At 40.4% G+C, this 12,930-nt stretch overlaps 1 protein-coding gene across 4 annotated transcripts in view; it reads right to left on the bottom strand.

Annotated features, from left to right (window-relative positions):
- CRYBG2 (crystallin beta-gamma domain containing 2) overlaps positions 1 to 12,930 on the bottom strand; it is a 386,970-nt gene that overhangs the window by 131,765 nt on the left and 242,275 nt on the right. The window lies entirely within an intron of this gene.

Genomic DNA, 12,930 nt, shown 5'->3' with positions numbered 1-12,930 from the left:
CTCCTTCCAGATGGCGGGCGCGGGAAAGACGCAAATTAAAAATTCGGCATCAGTAGTCCAGGCCTCTCCGTGGATAGGGCCTCATGATGTTCCGTGATAATTGAAACGCCTCATCTGCTACCATCACGTAAGGCACTGCATCCAAATTAGCCCCTGGTATGTGACTTGGGGGTGGGAGATCCAACTCATTATTGCGCAGCCGCCGACCCATAATGGAAGAACTGAAGACTCTTGAGTCTCCAGTTCTCCCATAGGCCCCAATATCTACAATTATAAACCTGTAGTGGTTGTCGACCAGGGCCAACAGCACTACAGAGAAAAACTGTTTATAATTACAGAATTGGGACCCTGAGTTTGCCGGCTTACGCACACAGATGTGCTTTCCGTCCAGAGCTCCAATACAGTGCAGAAACTGGCACGTGTCCTGAAATCCTTGGGCTATACGTAACCAGTCTGCCATTTTAGGCTCAGGCATCACCTCTTGAAGAAGTCTTGTCCAGATTTCCGAGCATGTATCCCGCACAATGCCTGAGATTGTTGATTTGCCAAGTAATAATTCTAAATGCAGTGCCGCATATGAAAGCCCAGTGGAAAGGAATCTAAAAGTAAACATAATGAGAAAAAAAAATAAAAAATGGACCACATAACAGTGTAATCTTGGCAAAAAGTAAGAATATATAACTAAGAAGCCATGTGTACTACAAAATTAAGTACATGCGATGGCTTTGATGTTTTGAAGACTAACATATATTATAAAAGCACAAATGATGTTGAAGCAACATAACAATTAAAGTTATTTTAAACAAAAAGGGATAAGGCCATTAAAGAAAAAAGCCTGTTTTCAACATGGAGGATGAATACATACCGTAACGTAAGGATAAGGAGCTCCTCTGCAGACATAGATTTGCGCATCCTGGTGTGCTTCTTGGTGGTCCCTGGGCGCAAAATCTCCAACAAAATGTCAAACGTTTGAATAGCTGAAGAACTTGTCCGGATGTGTCCTGAGAGCTGCATACAAACGGTTGAAAAGGCCTTTATTGATCCTTTGCTTCAAAAGAGGATGTACCCACATCCGTCTCCGCCTCCTCGGATGCACAATCACTGGGTATGGCTCCCCAAAACGTAGGGACAATACGCAGTTGTAAAGCACACACTCTGTAGTGTTAAAAGTAAGTAGATCTGACATGTTGCTCAGAAATAAGAAATACACCAACAGAAGCAGGGACTCTACTGCATAGATTTGTGGCTGCCACCTGTTTTACGGCCAATAAATAGTGTTCTTGATGATGATTTAAATTACTTTCAGGTTTAAAAACCGTTATATGTCCATTTTGCAAGGTGGCGAGAAAATCTCACAATACGGATGCCATACGGATGTCACACGGATGTCACATGGATAGTTTGATGTACAAGTCCCCTCTATAAGTTGTAAAGCGCTGCGGAATATGTTGGCGCTATATAAATAAAAATTATTATTATTATATTATTATTATTTGATGTGAGGAAATCGCATCCTCGTATTGCACACGGATCACTGTTTATTAAACATTTGTGCGATTCTCGTCCGTGTCAATCGAACCGATTTTTTATACGTTGTGTGTGACTCCGGCCTTAAGGGTACAAAAATTAAAAGTTTCAAAATTGCTACATTTTAAACATTTTTGCCAAATTTCCATTTTTTCATAAATAAACGCAAGTTATATCGAATAAATTTTACCACTAACATGAAGTACAATATGTCAAAATCAGTGTGATACGTTGAAGCGTTCTGGAGCTATACCTTCATAAAGTGACAGTGGTCAGAATTGTAAAAATTGGCTTGGTCATGAAGTACAAAATTGGCTCTGTCACTAAGGGGTTAAAGGTAAACTGTCATGTATAAAACACTATTTAACTATGGATACAGTGATAATCTGCAGGTAAACAGCAGTTAAATCATGTCTGGCAGTCTTGCAGGGACAGTGGAACCAGGAAGAAAATGAAATTATATTCTCCCTGCAGCCACTTGCTTCTAGTCATCAAGACAGTGCAGCGAGCGTTAATTGTCACCACTCACCAAACAGATATAATTTTTTGTAGAAGATCCAGTGGGAAAAATGAACATGCTGTTGCCTCACAATCAACCGATGTTTAAGCCGAGAAACACCAGTGGATCTGGAAAGCTGAGCTATCTTAGCTACATAACAGTATTTCATAATTTGGGGCATACGATCGCCCTGATCACACAAAGCATGTAGTGTACGAGCATTCACTAGTAGAAACTATTTACGCCATACAAAATGACAAAGGGCTCTTCGGATTTGTTTAATTTTATTTTGGGGGACATGCTGTATAAGGCTATGTTAACACATTGTGTTTTTACCACAGGTTTTTCTGCAAAAAATGCAGAATTTTACTGACCCAGCAAAGTGAATGAGATTTCTGAAATCTTATACACATGTTGATTATTTTTACCTTGCATATTTGAAGCAGTTTCAAATCTACAGCATGTCACATCTTTCAGCGTTTTTGCAGTGTTTTTGATCCATTGTAATGAATAGGTGATAAAACAATAGAAAAGCACACAAAAACGCAGCAAAAAAATGAGCATTTTACTCAGCGTTTTTCCTGCCAACACATCAGCATTTGCAGCAGATTTGTCTGCTGCAAATCTGAATATGTGCACATAGCCTATAGGTAGAGTGCAAAAGGTGCGAAGTGGAAAAAAAAATTGTACATATTTATTAACCCCTTTCTGATATTGGTTGTAACAGTACACCGATGTCGGACACCCTCCCTTTGATGTGGACTCCGGCGGTGAGCCCACATCTTTTCCGGCACATGTGAGCTGTTTTTGATCCACCTACGGCTGTTAACCCGCTAAATGTTGCTGTCAAACTCTGACAGCGGCATTTATCATTCGCTTCCGACAAGCGCGCCGGAAATCCCTCCCATTGGCGTAGGTGTCACATGACCGCATGTCGCCGATGGGTTGGATTGCTATGAGCATCACCTGGTAGTCAGCGTTCATAGCAAGTCAGCAATTCTGCTACATACAGGCGATCTGATCATCGCCTGTGTGTAGCAGAGGCGATCGGGTTATGGCAGCTTCTAGTCTGCCATGGAGACAATTGAAGCATGCCAAAGTAGAAAATGTTTTTAAAAATATCTAAAAAAAAATATAAGTTCAAATCAATTGCCCCATTAAAAATAAAACCATAAAAAAAATCAAACATACACATATTTGGTATCGCTGCATTAAAAAAAAGAATTAACCCCATCAATAAACGGCGTAAAGAGAAAAAAGTCAAAACACCAGAATTACTTTTTTTTTGTCGTCGCAACATTGTATTAAAATGCAATAATGGGCGATCAACAGAACGTATCTGTACCAAAATGGTACCTTTAAAGGGACTCTGTCACCTGAATTTGGAGGGAACAATTTTCAGCCATAGGGGCGGGGTTTTCGGGTGTTTGATTCACCCTTTCCTTACCCGCTGGCTGCATGCTGGCTACAATATTGGATTGAAGTTCATTCTCTGTCCTCCATAGTACATGCCTGCACAAGGCAATCTTGCCTTACGCATTTAATGCATTGGGAAAAAATGCAAAAAAACCACGTAAAAAACGAGCAAAAACCGCAAAAAAAAAACGCATTCGGATTTCTGGCAGAAATGTCCGATTTTTGTCAGGAAATTTCTGCAAGAAATCCTGACGTGTGCACATAGCCTAAAACAGGATGTAACAGAACACGAAAGTGATGCAGGTTCCTTTTTTCTGTCCTATTTAAGAACTAGATCCAAAACAACACATCTTGTTGGCTGTTCATCAGAACTCTGTGACATCAGGATATAAGTTATGCTCTACGTGACTTTCTGTTTTAAAGAGACTTTTTTTATTTGACTTTCAAAAATGAAAAACAGTGCAATCATTGAACCGTATCAACACATTTCAACTAGATGTAAATGTGAAGACTCAAACTAATTTTGACAGAGGAACAAAAAAAAAAAAAAAAAATCAATTTTTTCTTAACCCCTTAGTGACCAGGCCAAACTATAATATTCTAACCAGTATCACTTTATGTGGTAATAACTGTGGAACACTTTAATGTATCCCAATGATTCTGAGAATGTTTTTTCATGACATACTGAACTTCATGATAATGGTAAAATTTGTTCGATATAACTTGCGTTTATTTGTGAAAACATTGTAATTTTGGCCAAAATTTTGAAAAAAAATGCAATTTTCAAACTTTTAATCTTTATATCCTTAAAACAGTTAGTCACGCTGTATAAAATAATTAATAAATAACATTTCCCATACGTCAACTACTTTATATATGCATCATTTTTCAAACGTCATTTTATTTTATTAGGATGTTAAAGTGGTTCAAAGTTTAGCAGCAATTTCAATTTTTTTCACTAAATTTACAAAACCTGTTTCTTTAGAGACCTATGCACATTTCAATGAACCTTGAGGGGCCTATATATTGGAAACTCCCCAAAACTGATACCATTTTAAAAACTGCACCTCTCTAGCACATCAACATTATTAGAAAATGTTTTAACCATTCACATGCTGCACAGGAATTAATGCAAAGTGGAATAAAAAAAATGTTTAATAAATTTTACCTCTAAAATGGTGCTTTAGCTACAACTTTTTCACTTTTGCAAGAGATAAGACCAAAAAGTGGACCCCACAGTTTTTTACCCACTTTCTTTCGAGTGTAGCGATACCCCACATGTAGTCAAAAAGTTCATTTTTGGCACATGGCAGAGCTCAGAATGGAAGGAGCATCATTTGAATTTTGGAACATAAATTGGCTGAAATAGATTGCCGGCAACATGTTACATTTGCAGGGCCGCTAAGGCACATAAACAGCAGAAACACCCCACAACTGACACAATTTTGGAAACTACACCCCTCAAGCATAGACAGCATTTTGAACCCAAATGTACTACATAGAATTTGATACCATTAGGTTGTCATATTGACTATGTCATCGTCATTAGTGTTTGATACTTAAGTTTGCATCAGGTGTGAACTAAGTATAGCAGGTGCTCAAGTGACAAGCTCAAGTCTCCACTTTTCATGTTTCGTGGCTGTTAGCCAAAAAACATGCAGGGATTGCCAGTGTATGGAAGACAATCCCTGCATGGTCTTTTGTGGTGTCTAACATGGGACTTGAACATGTCACTCGAGCACCAGCAATACTCCGTGCATACAGTGGGTACGGAAAGTATTCATACCCCTTTAAATTGTTCACTCTTTGTTTCATTGCAGCCATTTGGTAAATTAAAAAAAGTTAATTTTTTTCTCATTAATGTAGACTCGGCACCCCATCTTGACTGAAAAAAAACAGAAATGTAGCAATTTTTGAAATTGTATTAAAAAAAACCCTCAAATATCACATGGTCATAAGTATTCAGAGCCTTTGCTCAGTACTGAGAGGAAGAAAACCCTTTTGAGCTAGTACAGCCATGAGTCTTCTTGGGAATGATGCAGCAAGTTTTTCACACCTGGATTTGGGGATCCTCTGCCATTCTTCCTTACAGATACACTCCAGTTCCATGAGGATGGATGGTGAACGTTGGTGGACAGGCATTCGCAGGTCTCTCCAGAGATGCTCAATTGGGTTTAGGTCAGGGCCAGTCAAAAATTGTCACAAATGTGTTCTGAAGCCACTGCTTTGTTATTTTAGCTGTGTGCTTAGGGTCATTGTCTTGTTGGAAGGTGAAACTTCGGCCAAGTCTGAGGTCCAGAGCACTCTGGAAGAGGTTTTCATCCAGGACATCTCTGTACTTGGCCGCATTCATGTTTCCTTCAATGGGAACCAGTCATCCTGTCTCTGCAGCTCATAATCACCCCCATAGAATGATGCTGCCACCACCACGTTTCACTGATGGGATTGTATTGGGCAGGTGAAGAGCAGTGCCTGGTTTTCTCCACACATACCGCTTAGAATTATCACCAAAAAGGTCTATCTTCTATCTTATCAGACCAGAGAATCTTATTTCTCATAGTCTGGAAGTCCTTCATGTGTTTTTTAGCAAACTCTATGAGGGCTTTCATGTGTTTTGCACTGAGGAGAGGCTTCCGTTTGGCCACTCTGCCATAAAGGCGTGACTGGTGGAGTGCGGCAGTGATAGTTGACTTTGTGGAACTTTCTCCCATCTCCCTACTGCATCTCTGGAGCTCAGCCACAGTAATCTTCGGGTTCTTCTTTACCTCTCTCACCAAGGCTCTTCTCCCACGATTTCTCAGTTTGGCTGGACAGCCAGGTCTAGGAAGACTTCTTGTGGTCCCAAACGCCTTCCATTTAAGGATTATGGAGGCCTCTGTGCTCTTAAGAACCTTGAGTACTGCCTAAATTCTTGTATAACCTTGGCCAGATCTGTGCCTTACCACAATTGTTTCTCTGAGCTCCTTGGCCAGTTCCTCATGATTCTCATTTGGTCTGACATGCACTATGAGCTGTGAGGTTTTATATAGACTGATGTGTGCCTCTCCAAATCAAGTCCTATCAGTTTAATTAAACACAGATGGACTCCAATGAAGGAGTAGAACTGTAAACAATTATAAGGGTACTATGGAATCTGATTGTGTTGGATAATATGACACTGAGACCAAAGTTGATGCAAACAAGTATATTTAACAAGTTTAACAACTTTTGCCAGATCCGTTTTTTTCTAAATTTACCGGATTGTGCCTGACGGCAAATAAATTGATGTGTGAAAGTAGCCTAAGTCCTGCACAAGTCCTGCACAGCAGCCCACATAAACACAGACCTAAAGGAGAAGATGATGTCAGGATTCCTTACAGGCCACAGCAGTTCCAGGGGTGAATAGCTCCAACTTGAATTCCAGACAGTAGTTAAACCCAGACAGCATCAGGTAGAAGCCCAGAGGACTGTAGGCAATAGAATGAGGAGAGGCAGAGCACCGAGTAACGAGCAGCAGCAGCAGCGAGTCCACCAGCAGGAGATCAGGAGCCAACAGCAACCAAATGCCCAGGCAAAGAGGAGCACACAACCTGGTCTTAAATAATCAGGACAGACAGGAAGTTCCATGGCAGGGCGAGATACAAGACTCCATCTTGGATCAGGGCAAACAGCCACAAAGGAAAGTCCGGAATCCTTACAAGAACCATCTCAAGGAGGATCACAAGGAAAGAGACAGCATGTGACTTAAATATGAGTGTCTGAGCAAAGGGTCTGAATACTTATGACCATGTGATATTTCAGTTTTTCTTTTTTTTTAAATTTGCAAAAATTCTACATTTCTGTTTTTTTCAGTCAAGATGGGGTGCAGAATGAACATTAACCCCTTAACCCCCAAGGGTGGTTTGCATGTTAATGACTGGGCCAATTTTTACAATACTGACAACTGTCCCTTTATGAGGTAATAACTCTGGAACGCTTCCATGGATCCCAGTGAAGTGATCCATGATTCTGATACTGTTTTCTCATGACATATTTTACTTCACATTAGTGGTAACATTTCTTTGATATGACTTGCGTTTATTTGTGCAAAAAAATGGAAATTTGACAAAAATTTTGAAAATTTTCGAACTTTGAATTTTCATGCCCTTAAATCACAGAGATATGTCACACAAAATACTTAATAAGTAACATTTCCCACATGTCTACTTTACATCAGCACCATTTTGGAACTAATTTTTTTTGTTAGGAAGTTCTAAGGGTTAAAAGTTGACCAGCGATTTCTCACTTTTACAACACAATTTTTTTTTAGGGACCACATCACATTTGAAGACACCATTATAAAAACTGCACCCCTCAAAGTGCTCAAAACCACATTCAAAAAGTTTATTAACCCTTCAGGTGCTTCACAGGAATTTTTGGGATGTTTAAAAAAAATGAACATTTAACTTTTTTTCACAAAAAATATACTTCAGATCCAATTTGATTTATTTTCCCAAGGGTAACAGGAGAAATAGGACCCCAAAAGTTGTTGTGCAATTTGTCCTGAGTACGTGCATTTGCAGAGCTACTGATGTGCCTAAACAGTAGAAACCCCCCACAAGTGACCCCATTTTGGAAACTAGACCCCCAAGGAACTTATCTAGATGTGTTGTGAGAACTTTGAACCTCCAAGTGTTTCACTAAAGTTTATAACACAGAGCCTTGAAAAGAAAAAATCTTTTTTTTCCCTGAAAAATTATTTTTAGCCCCTCAATTTTTATTTTCCCAAGGGTAACAGGAGAAATTGGACAGCAAAAGTTGTTGTCCAATTTGTCCTGAGTACGCTGATACCCCATATATGGCAGAACTCAGAAGGGAAGGAGCACCATTTTATTTTTTCAGAATTTGCTGGAATTGAGATAGGACGCGATGTCGCGTTTGAAGATCCCCTAAACAGTGGAAACCTCCCCAATTCTAACTCCAACCCTAACCCAAACACACCCCTAACCCTAATCCCAACTCTAACCGTAACCCTAACCACACCCCTAACTCAAACACTCCCCTAACCCTAATCCCAACCCTAACACAAAACACCCCTAACCCTAATCCCAACCCTAACCATAACCCTAACCACACCCCTAACCCTAATCCCAACCATAAATGTCATCCAAACCCTAACCCCAACTCTAGCCCCAACCCTAACCCTAACTTTAGCACCAACCCTAACTTTAGCCCCAACCCTAACCCTAACTTTAGCCCTAACCCTAATGGAAAAATGGAAATAAATACATTTTTCTATTTTATTATTTTTCCCTAACTAAGGGGGTAATATAGGGGGGTTTGACTTACTATTTATAGCGGGTTTATATGATTGGCAGCTGTCACACACTAAAAGACGCTTTTTATTGCAAAAAATAGTTTTTGAGTCACCACATTTTCAGAGCTATAATTTTTCCATATTTTGGCCCACAGAGTCATGTGAGGTCTTGTTTTTTGAGTGATGAGTTGACGTTTTTATTGGTACCATTTTCGGGCACATGACTTTTTTTTATCGCTTTTTATTATGATTTTTGGGAGGCAGAATGAACAAAAACCAGCAATTCATGAATTTCTTTTGAGTGGGGCGTTTATACCATTCCACGTGCGGTAAAATTGATTAAGCATTTTTATTCTTGGGATTAGTACGATTACAGCAATACCTCATTTATATAATTTTTTTATGTTTTCGCGCTTTTATACAATAAAAATTATTTTATATAAAAAATAATTATTTTTGCATCATTTGATTCTGAGGGCTATAACTTTTTAATTTTTTCACTGATGATGCTGTATGGCAGCTCGTTTTTTGCGGGACAAGATGATGTTTTCAGCGGTACCTTGTTTATTTATATCCTTTTTTAATGGCGTGTTATTCCACTTTTGCTCGGCGGTATGATAAAGCATTGTTTTTTACCTTTTTTACGGTGTTCACGGAAGGGGTTAACAAGTGGGACAGTTTTATAGGTCGGGTCATTACGGACGCGTCAAAACTAAATATGTGTGCTTTTATTGTTTTCTTTATTTACATAAAGAAATGTATTTATTGGAACAATATTTTTTTTCTTTATTTAGGATTTTTAAAAAAATATTTTTACACAGTATAATATTTTTTTTTACTTTTTTTACATTGTCCCAGGGTGGGACATCACTGTATAAAGTCAGATCGCTGATCTGACACTTTGCACAGCACTGTGTCAGATCAGCGATCTGACAGGCAGTGAAGGACGCTTCTCAGGTCCTGCTCTCAGTAGGCACTGAGAAAGCCACCTCCCTGCAGGACCCTGCGGCCATCTTGGACCCGGGGGCCTGCAGGGAGGAGACACTCGGAACAACGCGATCACATCGCGTTTTTCTGAGGGTCTCAAGGAAGCACACAGGGAGCCCCCTCCTTGCGCGATGCTTCTCTACACCACTGGAATGCTGCGATCTTGTTTGATCACAGTGTTTCGGAGGTTAAAGTGCTGGGAGCGGTCCGTGACTGCTCCTAGCATTAAGTCCCAGGTGTCAGCTGTGATAATCAGCTGACACCCAGCTGCGATTGACCAAGCTCCCCCCCGTGAGCGCGGCTGATCGCGTATGACGTACTATCCCGTCCATGGGAATTAAGTCCCAGGTCACAAGGACGTGATAGTACGTCTGATGGCAGAAAGGGGTTAATGAGAAAAAAATTATCTTTTTAGAATTTACCATGTGGCTGCAATGAAACATTTAAGAGTGAAATATTTAAAGGGGTCTGAATACTTTCCGTACCCACTGTAGCTTTTGTGACAGAACTGAATGTACATATCTATATGTATATTTTTACTGCAAATTTATGTTGACTGTTGTCAAAACCACAACTGATTAAAAACAACCAAGGTACAGTAAAAGGGCAGTTTCTTATATGTATATTATATGCTTAATATTACTGTGAAGAATATTTGAGATATAATTTCATGTCAATCATTTGTATCCTGTCTGCCATGGGATTATAAAAACCCTTTCAGCATGCAGCTATATGAGAACACCTAGCTCAGCAGAGGGGGTAAAGCCTAAAAGGCTACAAGTGACAAATCTCACACCTTGACCAGCTCAGAGCATAGCAAAGGCTTGATTGCAATAAAGTGTCCTGCTGATGCTGCAGGCACCTTCTACTAGCACATTCTGCAAACATAATTCCGTAAGGAGTTATGGAGATACTATACATCCTAGCTGCTCATCATAGATTCGTCATAGTTTTCCGAGATCCCCAGAACATGGCGAACACTCGCCTGGATCTCCACCCATTCTACCACACACGGGTATGAAGATATATAGAACAGTTAGTAGAAACCAGATAGCAAAGCTGTGTATGGCCTTAACACGTAGCAGGGCCCCGGCCAGATCCGATGGCGCCAAAACCGCCTCCCTAGGACATCTATTAAGGAATTATGACCCATCTTAGGTTTTGGAGTTTTTAGCAGCAGAGGCAAGGGGAAGGGATTTAAGTTCATGCCAGAGGGCAGGAGGGGAGTGACCCAAAGAGGATAAAGGCTAGTGTAAAGGTACCTTCACTCGAAACGACTTTACAACGAGAACGACAACGATCCGATCGCTGCAGCGTCGCTGTTTACATCGCTGTAGAGATGTCAAACACAGCAGCTCCAGAACGACGCAGGAGCGATCCTGCGACGTAACGGTGATGCACTTATCGTTCTCACAGGTCGTTAGCTCCATGTTTAACATTGCTGGCATCGTTGCTTTTGCTGTCAAACACGACGATACACGCCGATCTGACGACCAAAGAAAGTTCTGAACTTTAATCAACGACCAGCGATATCACAGCAGGATCCAGATCGCTGCTGCGTGTCAAACACAACGATATCGCTATCCAGGACGCTGCAACGTCACGGATCGTTGTCGTTCTCGTTGTAAAGTCGTTTCGTGTGAAGGTACCTTAAGACCATGTAGTCTCTTTCCCTGTTATGCATACAGTCCACTTCGACAGTGGAGGACGCGTCTGGTAATTTGGTGTGAAGGACCTAGGAGCCAACTAGCAGCCCATGCCCCCTGCGACTCAGCGCACACATGATCGAACATCCCCCGGTAATTGACATGATCCATCTGTCTGTTCATATCTTTTGACCTACCACTATCTATATTTGCATATCTGACCGTTGTGTATGTATAGCCATCATGTATATAGTGTATTGTCTAGGCGATTAAATATATACTTTAACCTTGGGCTGTACTTTTATCTCGATCTATGAATACACAGGTCCATTTCTAGGTTTAACTTTCCATGCTACCGGGACTGGTTTCTGGCTCAATATATTACCGTTAACGGACCAGTCTTATATCTAACGAGGAACTGGTGGCAGTCTTACCAGGTTGGCAGTGCTCTGTTTCACTGATGCTAGTGAAAGAGGCCTCTTAGCCTACCAAGGTTGTGAGCGAATGTGGTGCCACGTCGGTGACTGCGTGGGCCACATCCTATCACTCCCCTTGCCTCCCTGGGCCTGTGTGGACAGGTGGTGTCTGTACCAAGCTGATTTTACAAGTCCTCAGAGAGTGTGGAACGTCACGTTGGTGAAAATTTGGAGACTGCATTACGTGATCCGACTGACGTAATAGTGAAGTCAGGCGAGGTGGCGAGGTGTGGGTTCATCAATTACTATGTAAAAATTTTAGGCAGAAAAAAATATGTAAATATGTAATATATGCATCGTATTGTGCAATTGTTTTAAGCAGGTGTGGCAGAAATGCTGCAAAGTTACTGTGCTTTCAAAAATATAAGTGTCAATAGTTTATTTTTATAAATTGACAAAATGCAAAGTGAATGAACAAAATAGAAAGTAAATAAAATCAATATTTTTTGTGACCACCTTTTATCTTCAAAACAGGTTCAAAACAAATAATCAATTCTTCTAAGTATACTGGCACACATTTTTTTAAGGACCTAGGCGGGGAAGTTGTTCCAAACATCTTAGAGAACCACAGATGGTGGATGTACAAAAGCTCAAAACCATCTCTCTCTTTACATAATTCAAAAAAGACTCGATGAGATCATGGCTCGGTGGGGACCATATCATAATTTCCAGGACTATTTGTTCTTATTGATGCTGAAGAGTTTCTTAGTGGTATTAACCCTGTGTTTGGGGTCTTTGTCCTGCTTCAGAATATATATGGAGTGAATTAGGTGCCTCTGTGATGTTATTGCATGATGGATAAGTACATGCCTTTCCAAGTATTTCTCAATACTAATGGCACCAAGAAATGGGCCATGTTGAGGAATGTAAACATGTTTAGGTCCAGGAAACCTCAGAAAAAAGATACATCATGCCTATTCCTCTTCAAAATGAGAAGCTTTCTGGCAGTGCCATCAGCTCAGTACTGACAAGCCATGGGACTCAATTACATCCTTCTACCGTTCAGAGAATGTTGGTCAGAAGTGGTCTTCAGGGAAGAATTGGGCCAAAAAGCCATACCTTCGGCATAAAAACTAGGCCAAGAGACTCAAATACGCACGAAAA

Source organism: Ranitomeya variabilis, chromosome 3, assembly GCF_051348905.1.
Source record: "Ranitomeya variabilis isolate aRanVar5 chromosome 3, aRanVar5.hap1, whole genome shotgun sequence".
Taxonomy (NCBI): Eukaryota; Metazoa; Chordata; class Amphibia; order Anura; family Dendrobatidae; genus Ranitomeya; species Ranitomeya variabilis.
Note: the sequence above shows the minus strand (reverse complement) of the source record. Positions and strands in the feature narration are given on the sequence as shown.